We start from the raw sequence: 11,186 nt of genomic DNA, 5'->3' as shown, positions 1-11,186 counted from the left end.
GATTTATAGCTCTAGTGCATCCGTTGCATGGCAATCCCTACTCCTCATGTTGACATCAATTGATGGGCATCTCCATAGCCCGTTGATTATCCTCGTCAATGTGAGACTTTCTCCTTTTTTGTCTTCTCCACATAATCCCCATCATCATATTCTATTCCACCCCTAGTGCTATATCCATGGCTCACGCTCATGTATTGCGTGAAGGTTGAAATTTTTTGAGATTATTTAAGTATGAAACAATTGCTTGGCTTTTCATCGGGGGTATAGAAGTTGGAAACATCTTTGTGTGACGAAAATGAAGCATAGCCTAACTATATGATTTTGTAGGGATGAACTTTCTTTTGCCATGATATTTTGAGAAGACATTATTAATTTGATTAGTATGCTTGAAGTGTTACTGTTTCTTTTATCAATATGAACTTTTATTTTGTATTCATTTGTATCTGAACATTCATGCCACAATAAAGAAAATTACATTATGAATCATGCTAGGTAGCATTCCACATCAAAAATTCTCTTTTTATCATTTACCTACTCGAGGACGAGCAGGAATTAAGCTTGGGGATGCTTGATACGTCTCCAACGTATCTATAATTTTTGATTGTTCCATGCTATTATATTACCCATTTTGGATGTTTATGGGCTTTATTTTACATATTTGTATCATTTTTGGGACTAACCTACTAACCGGAGGCCCAGCCCATATTGCTGTTTTTTTGCCTATTTCAGTATTTCAAAGAAAAGGAATATCAAACGGAGTCCAAACGGAATGAAACCTTAGGGAGCGTGATTTTTGGAACGAACGTGATCCGGAGAGCTTGGAGTGCAAGTCAAGAAGCTCCCGAGGACCCCACGATATAGGCCCCCCCCCTCCTATAGGGCGCGCCCCATGTCTCGTGGGCCCCTCGGGCGGCCACCGACATACTTCTTCCTCCTATATATACCTACGTACCCCGAAAACATCCAGGAGCACCATGAAACACAATTTCCACCGTCGTAACCTTCGGTATCCGCGAGATCTCATCTTGGAGCCATCGCCGGCACTCTGCCGGAGGGGAAATCGACCACGGAGGGCTTCTACATCAACATCCTTGCCCCTCCGATGAGTTGTGAGTAGTTTACCACGGACCTACGGGTCCATAGTTATTAGCTAGATGGCTTCTTCTCTCTTTTTGGATCTCAATACAATGTTCTCCCCCTCTCTCGTGGATATCTATTCAATGTAAACTCTTTTTGCGGTGTGTTTGTCGAGATCCGATGAATTGTGGGTTTATGATCAAGTTTATCTATGAATAATATTTGAATCTTCTCTGAATTCTTTTATGTATGATTGAGTTGTCTTTGCAAGTCTCTTCGAACTATCAGTTTGGTTTGCCCTACTAGATTGGGTTTTCCTGCCATGAGAGAAGTGCTTAGTTTTGGGTTCAATCTTGCGGTGTTCGTACCCAGTGACAGAAAGGGTTGCAAGACACGTATTGTATTGTTGCCATCGAGGATAACAAGATGGGATTTATATCATATTGCATGAGTTTATCCCTCTACATCATGTCATCTTGCTTAATGCGTTACTCTATTCTTATGAACTTAATACTCTAGATGCAGGCATGAGTCGGTCGATGTGTGGAGTAATAGTAGTAGATGCAGGCAGGAGTCGGTCTACTTGTTATGGACGTGATGCCTATATACATGATCATGCCTAGATAATCTCATAACTATGCGCTTTTCTATCAATTGTTCGACAGTAATTTGTTCACCCACCGTAATACTTATGCTATCTTGAGAGAAGCCTCTAGTGAAACCTATGGCCCCCGGGTCTATCACGTATCATATTTGCTTTCAGTCTACTTTTATTTGCATCTTTACTTTTTGCATCTATATTATAAAATACCAAAAATATATTTATCTTATCATACTATCTCTATCAGATCTCACTTTCGCAAGTGGCCGTGAAGGGATTGACAACCCCTTTATTGTGTTGGTTGCGAGATCTCAGTTTGTTTGCGTAGGTGCGTGGGACTTTTGAGGAGCCTCCTACTGGATTGATACCTTGGTTCTCAAAACTGAGGGAAATACTTACGCTACACTTGCTGCATCACCCTCTCCTCTTCGAGGAAAACCAACGCAAGCTCAAGACGTAGCAGTTAGCAGAACGACGAGCTAGGAAAAAAGTTGCCCAGCTCGGTGAACAAGCGAACCAATCGTTGCCCCCGCTCAAGGTGTCTAGCATCGTCGCGAATCATCCGGGCGGGATGGTGCCCGGTTATAACGATCTTGGAGATTACCTGCCTGACGATGCACATTTTGATTTCTTGGAGGTGGACGAACACAGATACATGTACAGGAAGCCTCTCGTCAAAGATGAAAAATCTCTAACAACGATGATGCGAAGATTCCATGATTGGTATATGAAAACCTGCAGAGAGTCTGAGGGGAGGAATATTTTGACGCTCAGAGTTAAAGAGGAGCATGACCTCGTTGGAATTGAACTGTTGAATGTTCCATTTGAGGAGTTCTTCGATTTCAATCTAAAGGACCTCGATAAGTTAATGATCACTTGCTACAGCCTGTAAGTAGTACTACTTCTGTCATTAAGTCTATATATATAGGTCACCTCTTTCATTGCATGTATTTTTAATTATTCTCACTATATTATGCAGATTGAAGATCGCCGAATTGAAGAAAAGACAAATCGGTGATATTGGGTTCATTAACACAAATCTCATAGATGCATATATGGTTAAATTTTAGGCCAAAGATACCGAGGCCAAGCTGCTACAATCATTTATATTAAATCAAAACATAGCTATAGTACTCTTCCCTTACAACTTCGAGTGAGTGTTACTGTAATGTAATTAATGAGTTATGCATGCGGGCGCAGGTTTCACTATATTCTCCTAGAGATTAAGCTTGAGCGGGGACTAGTTACCGTCTAAGACTCGAGACGAAAAGATCCCAAGAAGTATGCGGACATGACTGAAATTCTAGAGAAGTAAGTTAAATCGATCATTATCGCACCATATCGGCAACTTCAATTTGTTCATTTCCTGATATCAAGTAATTGTTTTCTTTGTCTGGCAGGGTTTGGAATAAATTCACCTCAAAAACTCCGGGACTGCCGACGAAGCTGCAATTTAGACACCCGAAAGTAAGTACTATAGTAACATATATGTTCCACGCATTTCCTAGTGATTCAAGCGCTAGTTCCATCAATACCATTTAGCATGCTTGCTAATTATCAGTTTGATTGACCTCTGTTTCTTGTAAAGTGGTTGTGGCAAGAAGAAGGGACTAATTACTATGGATACTACATTTGCGAGTCCATCCGCCACACGACCTGTGAGCGGGGCTACTCCGAGAAACAATATGAAGTGCGTAAATAATTATATACACAATTTTACTTTATTACCATCATTTGTGTTCAGTTTCATTTATTCATATATATGTATTGACCCCCTTCTTCAAATTAGATATTTCAGATGCGGGATGAACTCCTACCACCAGATCGTATGCGAGGAATTCAAGAGGAATTGGCGGCATTCTTTCTTGACCACGTGGTCGCTAAATACGGAGAATACGATGTGGACCCTGATGCATTCAATTTTAATTAGGAGATTATATTGTAAAAGATACTTATATTGTATATATGTAGACAGTAACGTCGGATAGATATACGAGAACTTGTTGTTCGACCAATCTCTCACAGAAGGAGAGGTGGTTGATATCACTTCTCTTTGTATGCATCTGTTCATGACGATCTTCTGCTTCCTTCATTTTCTTAACTAGCTAGCATGTCTAGTCCTCTCTATACATATAGTACGTAGCATCGAACAAGCACAGAGATAAGAAAGGACACTTCTCTCTATTAATTAGCTAGCTAACACAATATATGAAACACCAAAATTAACCCCCCAAACCCCCAAACCCTCCCCCCTTTCAAAAAAAGATCAAAAACCCCAGCACCTGAGATACTGACGCGTGGATGCCTATTGGTCCCGGTTGGTGCCACCAACCGGGACCAAAGGGCATCCTGCCTGGGCTCGCCGCACCGGCCACGTGGAGGCCCATATGTCCCGGTTTATGCAAGAACCGGGACTAAAGATTTAGGGCATTAGTACCGGCACTTTAGTCCCGGTTCAAAAACCGGGAGAAATGGCCCTCATGAACCGGGCAATAGGTCCTTTTTCTACTAGTGTGGTGACACTGGTGATGCAACTATCTCCGCAGGCCTTTGCCGGGCACTACGAAAATATGACCGAGGATAAACTAGAGAGAGAGGGGTGCCGCACACGGATTGGGAATAACGGTGTGGGTTTCCACTCTCCCTTCTCACATATATATAGGTGGAGGGGGAGGGTAGGCAGCCCTATGGGCGCCCCAAGGTGGCCGACGGCCGCCCTGGGCTCCTACCCTAGGCGCCTGCCCCCTTTCTGTTGGAAATATGCCCTAGAGGCAATAATAAATTAGTTATTATTATATTTCCTTGTTCATGATAATCGTTTATTATCCATGCTATAATTGTATTGATAGGAAACTCAGATACATGTGTGGGTACATGGACAACACCATGTCCCTAGTAAGCCTCTAGTTGACTAGCTCGTTGATCAATAGATGGTTACGGTTTCCTGACCATGGACATTGGATGTCGTTGATAACGGGATCACATCATTAGAAGAATGATGTGATGGACAAGACCCAATCCTAAGCCTAGCACAAAGATCGTAGTTCGTATGCTAAAGCTTTTCTAATGTCAAGTATCATTTCCTTAGATCATGAGATTGTGCAACTCCCGGATACCGTAGGAATGCTTTGGGTGTACCAAACGTCACAACGTAACTGGGTGGCTATAAAGGTGCACTACAGGTATCTCCGAAAGTGTCTGTTGGGTTGGCACGAATCAAGACTGGGATTTGTCACTCCGGTTAACGGAGAGGTATCTCTGGGCCCACTCGGTAGGACATCATCATAATGTGCACAATGTGACCAAGGGGTTGATCACGGGATGATGTGTTACGGAACGAGTAAAGAGACTTGCGGGTAACGAGATTGAACATGGTATCGGTATACCGACGATCGAATCTCCGGCAAGTACAATACCGCTAGACAAAGGGAATTGTATACGGGATCGATTGAGTCCTTGACATCGTGATTCATCCGATGAGATCATCATGGAACATGTGGGAGCCGACATGGGTATCCAGATCCCGCTGTTGGTTATTGACCGGAGAACGTCTCGGTCATGTCTGCATGGTTCCCAAACCCGTAGGGTCTACACACTTAAGGTTCGATGACGCTTGGGTTATAAAGGAAGTTTGTATGTGGTTACCGAATGTTGTTCGAAGTCCCGGATGAGATCCCGGACGTCACGAGGAGTTCCGGAATGGTCCGGAGGTAAAGATTTATATATGGGAAGTCCTGTTTTGGTCACCGGAAAAGTTTCGGGTTTTATCGGTAACGTACCGGGACCACCGGGAGGGTCCCGGGGGTTCACCAAGTGGGGCCACCGGCCCCGGAGGGCTGCATGGGCCAAGTGTGGGAGGGGATCAGCCCCAGGTGGGCTGGTGCGCCCCCCCACAAGGGCCCAAGGCGCCTAGGGTTGGGGGAGGGGGCGCACCCACCTAACTTGGGGGGCAAGTTTCCCCTCCTCCCCCCTTGGCCGCCCCTCAGATGGGATCTGGGCTGGCCGTCGCCCCTATGGTGGAACCCTAGGTGGAGGCGCAGCCCCCCCTCTCCCCCTATATATTCTTGAGGGGTTTTGGGGCTGCCAATACACGAGTTTCACCTCTCCCAGGCGCAGCCCTACCTCTCTTACTCCTCCTCTCCCGCGGTGCTTGGCGAAGCCCTGCTGGATTGCCACGCTCCTCCACCACCACCACGCCATTGTGCTGCTGCTGGACGGAGTCTTCCTCAACCTTCTCCCTCTCTCCTTGCTGGATCAAGGTGTGGGAGACGTCACCGGGCTGTACGTGTGTTGAACGTTGAGGTGCCGTCCGTTCGGCACTAGGATCTCCGGTGATTTGGATCACGACGAGTACGACTCCTTCAACCCCGTTCTCTTGAACGCTTCCACTTAGAGATCTACAAGGGTATGTAGATGCACTCTCCTTACCCTCGTTGCTGGTTTCTCCATAGATAGATCTTGGTGACACGTAGGAAAATTTTGAATTTCTGCTACGTTCCCCAATAGTGGCATCATGAGCTAGGTCTATTGCGTAGATTCTTTGCACGAGTAGAACACAAAGTAGTTGTGGGCGTTGATTTTGTTCAATATGCTTACCATTACTAGTCCAATCTTGTTTCGATGGTATTGTGGGATGAAGCGGCCCGGACCGACCTTACACGTACACTTATGTGAGACAGGTTCCACCGACTGACATGCACTTGGTGCATAAGGTGGTTCGCGGGTGCCAGTCTCTCCCACTTTAGTCGGAACGGATTCGATGAAAAGGGTCCTTATGAAGGGTAAATAGTAATTGGCATATCACTTTGTGGTATTGCGTAGGTAAGAAACGTTCTTGCTAGAAACCCATAGCAGCCACGTAAAACATGCAAACAACAATTAGAGGACGTCTAACTTGTTTTTGCAGGGTATGCTATGTGATGTGATATGGCCATGAAGAATGTGATGAATGATATGTGATGTATGAGATTGATCATGTTCTTGTAATAGGAATCACGACTTGCATGTCGATGAGTATGACAACCGGCAGGAGCCATAGGAGTTGTCTTTATTTATTGTTTGACCCGCGTGTCATTGAACAACGCCATGTAATTACTTTACTTTATTGCTAACCGGTAGCCATAGTAGTAGAAGTAATAAGTTGGCGAGACAACTTCATGGAGACACGATGATGGAGATCATGATGATGGATATCATGGTGTCATGCCGGTGACGACGATGATCATGGAGCCCCGAAGATGGAGATCAAAAGGAGCAAAATGATATTGGCCATATCATGTCACTATTTGATTGCATGTGATGTTTATCATGTTTATGCATCTTATTTGCTTAGGACGACGGTAGTAAATAAGATGATCCCTCATTAAAATTTCAAGAAAGTGTTCCCCCTAACTGTGCACCGTTACGAAAGTTCGTCGTTTCGAAGCACCACGTGATGATCGGGTGTGATAGATTCTTACGTTCACATACAACGGGTGTAAGCTAGATTTACACACGCGAAACACTTAGGTTAACTTGACGAGCCTAGCATGTACAGACATGGCCTCGAAACACAAGAGACCGAAAGGTCGAGCATGAGTCGTATAGTAGATACGATCAACATGAAGATGTTCACTGATGATGCTAGTACGTCTCACGTGATGATCGGACATGGCCTAGTTGACTCGGATCATGTAATCACTTAGATGACTAGAGGGATGTCTATCTGAGTGGGAGTTCATAAGATGAACTTAATTATCCTAAACATAGTCAAAATATGTTTGCAAATTATGTTGTAAGCTAGCGCTTTACTTCCACTGTTTAGATATGTTCCTAGAGAAAATATAGTTGAAAGTTGATAGTAGCGATTATGCGATCAGTAGAAAGCTTATGTCCTTAATGCACCGCTCAGTGTGCAGAACCCCAAACATCGTCTGTGGATGTTGCGAACATCGGACATACACGTTTTGATAACTACGTGATAATTCAGTTAAATGGTTTAGAGTAGAGGCACCAAAGACGTTTTCGAAACATCGCGGAACATATGAGATGTTTTGAGGGCTGAAATTGGGATTTCAGGCTCGTGCCCATGTCAAGAGGTATGAGACCTCCGACGATTTTCTTAGCCTGCAAACTAAGGGTGAAAGCTCAATTGATGAGCTTGTGCTCAGATTGTCTGAGTGCAACAATCACTTGAATCGAGTGGGAGTTGATCTTCCAGATGAGATAGTGATGTTTCTCCAAAGTCATTGCCACCAAGCTGCTAGAGCTTCATGATGAACTATAACATATCAGGGATACATATGATGATCCTTGAGGTATTCGCGATGTTTGACACCGCGAAAGTAGAAATCAAGAAGGAGCATCAATTGTTGATGGTTGGTGAAACCACTAGTTTCAAGAAGGGCAAGGGCAAGAAGGGATACTTCATGAAACGGCAAATCAACTGCTGCTCTAGTGAAGAAACCCAAGGTTGAACTCAAACCCGAGACTAAGTGCTTCTGTAATAAGGGGAACAACCACTGGAACATCATTACCCTAGATACTTGGTAGATGAGAAGGCTGGCAAGGTCGATAGAAGTATATTGGTTATACATTATGTTAAGGTGTACTTTACTAGTACTCCTAGTAGCACCAGGGTATTCAGATACCGGTTCGTTTGCTAAGTGTTAGTAACTCGAAATAAAAGAGCTACGGAATAAACGGAGACTAGCTAAAGGAGAGCTGACGATATGTGTTGGAAGTGTTTCCAATTTTGATGTGATCAAACATCGCACGCTCCCTCTGCCATCAAGATTAGTATTAAACCTGAATAATTGTCATTTGGTGTTTGCGTTGAGCATAGACATGATTGGATTATGTCTATCGCAATATGGTTATTCATTTAAGGAGAATAATGGTTACTCTGTTTATTTGAATAATACCTTCAATGGTATTTCACCTAATAGGAATGGTTTATTGAATCTCGATCATAGTGATACACATTTTCATGCCAAAAGATATAAGATAGTAATGATAGTACCACTTACTTGTGGCACTGCCATGTAAGTCATATTGGTGTAAAACGCATGAAGAAGCTCCATGTTGATGGATCTTTGGACTCACTCATTTTTGAAAAGTTTGAGACATGCGAACCATGTCTATTGGTGTATACGCATGAAGAAACTCCATGCGGATGGATGGTTTGGACTCACTTGATTTTGAATCACTTGAGATATGCAAATCATACCACATGGGCAATATGACTGAAAAGCCTCGTTTTCAGTAAGATGGAACAAGATAGCAACTTGTTGGAAGTAATACATTTTGATGTGTGCAGTCCAATAAGTGCTAAGGCATGCAGTGGATATCGTTATGTTCTTACTTCACAGATGATTTGAGTAGATACTAAGTATACTTACTTGATGAAACACAAGTCTGAATTATTGAATGGTTCAAGTAATTTCAGAGTGAAGTTGAAGATCATCGTGACAAGAGGATAAAATGTCTATGATATGATCATAGAGATGAGTATCTGAGTTACGAGCTTTGGCACGCAATTAATACATTATGGAAATTGTTTCACAATTAATACCGCCTAGAACACCATAGTGTGATGGTGTGTCCGAACTTCATAGTTGCACCCTATTGGATATGGTGCATACCATGATGTCTCTTATCAAATTACCACTATCGTTCATGGGTTAGGCATTAGAGACAACTGCATTCACTTTAAAATAGGGCACCACATAATTCCGTTGAGACGACACCGTTTGAACTATGGTTTGGAGAAACCTAAGTTGTCGTTTCTTAAAAGTTTGGGGCTGCGATGCTTATGTGAAAAAGTTTCAGGTTGATAAGCTCGAACCCAAAGCGGATAAAATGCATCTTCATAGGACACCCAAAACAATTGGGTATACCTCCTATCTCAGATCCGGAAGCAAAAGTAATTGTTTCTAGAAACGGGTCCTTTCTCGAGGAAAAGTTTCTCTCGAAAGAATTGAGTGGGAGGATGGTGGAGACTTGATGAGGTTATTGAACCGTCACTTCAACAAGTATGTAGCAGGGCACAGGAAGTTGTTCCTGTAGCGCCTACACCAATTGAAGTAGAAGCTTATGATAGTGATCATGAAGTTTTTGGATCAAGTCACTACCGTACCTCGTAGGGTGACAAGGATGTGTACTACTTTAGAGTGGTATAGTAATCCTGTCTTGAAGGTCATGTTGCTAGACAACAATGAACCTACGAGCTATGGAGAAGCGATGGTGGGCCCAAATTCCGACAAATGGTTAGAAGCCATGAAATCCAAGATAGGATCCATGTATGAGAACAAAGCATGGACTTTGGTGGACTTGCCCGATGATCGGCAAGCCATTGAGATAAATGGATCTTTAAGAAGAAGACGGACGTAGACGGTAATGTCACCATCTATGAAGCTCGACTTGTGGCGAAGAGTTTTTCACAAGTTCAAGGAGTTGACTACGATGAGATTTTATCATCCGTAGCGATGCTTAAGTCCGTCGGAATCATGTTAGCATTAGCTGCATTTATGAAATCTGGCAGATGGATGTCATGACGAGTTTCCTTACCAGTTTTCGTAAGGAAAGGTTGTATGTGATACAATCAGAAAGGTTTTGTCGATCCTAAGGATGCTAAAAGGTATGCTGGCTCCAGCGATCCTTCTAAGGACTGGAGTAAGCATCTCGGAGTTGGAATGTGTGCTTTGATGAGATGATCAAAGATTATGGGTTTATACAAAGTTCATGAAAAACTTGTATTTCCAAAGAAGTGAGTGGAGCACTATATAATTTCTGATAAGTATATGTTGTTGACATATTGTTGATCAGAAATGATGTAGAATTTTTCTGTAAAGCATATAGGGTTATTTGAAAAGTGTTTTTCAATGGAAGACCTGGATTAAGCTACTTGAACAATAAGCATCAAGATCTATAAGATAGATCAAAATGTTTAATAATACTTTCAAATGAGCACATACCTTGACATGATCTTGAAGGTGTTCAAGATGGATCAGTCAAAGAAGGAGTTCTTGCCTGAGTTGTAAGGTACGAAGTTAAGACTTAAAGCTCGACCACGGCAGAAGAGAGAGAAAGGACGAAGGTCGTCCCCTATGCTTCAGACATAGGCTCTGTAGTATGCTATGCTGTGTACCGCACCGGAAGTGTGCCTTGCCATGAGTCAGTCAAGGGGTACAAGAATGATCCAGGAACAGATCATTGGACAGCAGTCAAAATTGTCCTTGGAGTAAATAAGGACAGGTTTCTCGATTATGCAGGTGATAAAGAGTTCGGCGTAAAGGGTTACGTCGATGCAAGCTTTAACACCTATCCGAATGACTCTAAGAAGCAAACCGGATACATATAGTGGAGCAACCATTTGGAATAGCTCCAAGTGGAGCGTGGAAGCAGTATTTTGCAATATGACATAGAGAATTGCGAAATACATAAGGATCTGAATGTTGCAGACCCATTGACTAAAACCTCTCTCACAAGCAAAACATGATCAAAACCCCAGAACTCATTGAGTCTTGAT

Source organism: Triticum aestivum, chromosome 4B (assembly GCF_018294505.1).
Source record: "Triticum aestivum cultivar Chinese Spring chromosome 4B, IWGSC CS RefSeq v2.1, whole genome shotgun sequence".
In the NCBI taxonomy this organism is placed as follows: domain Eukaryota; kingdom Viridiplantae; phylum Streptophyta; class Magnoliopsida; order Poales; family Poaceae; genus Triticum; species Triticum aestivum.
Note: the sequence above shows the minus strand (reverse complement) of the source record.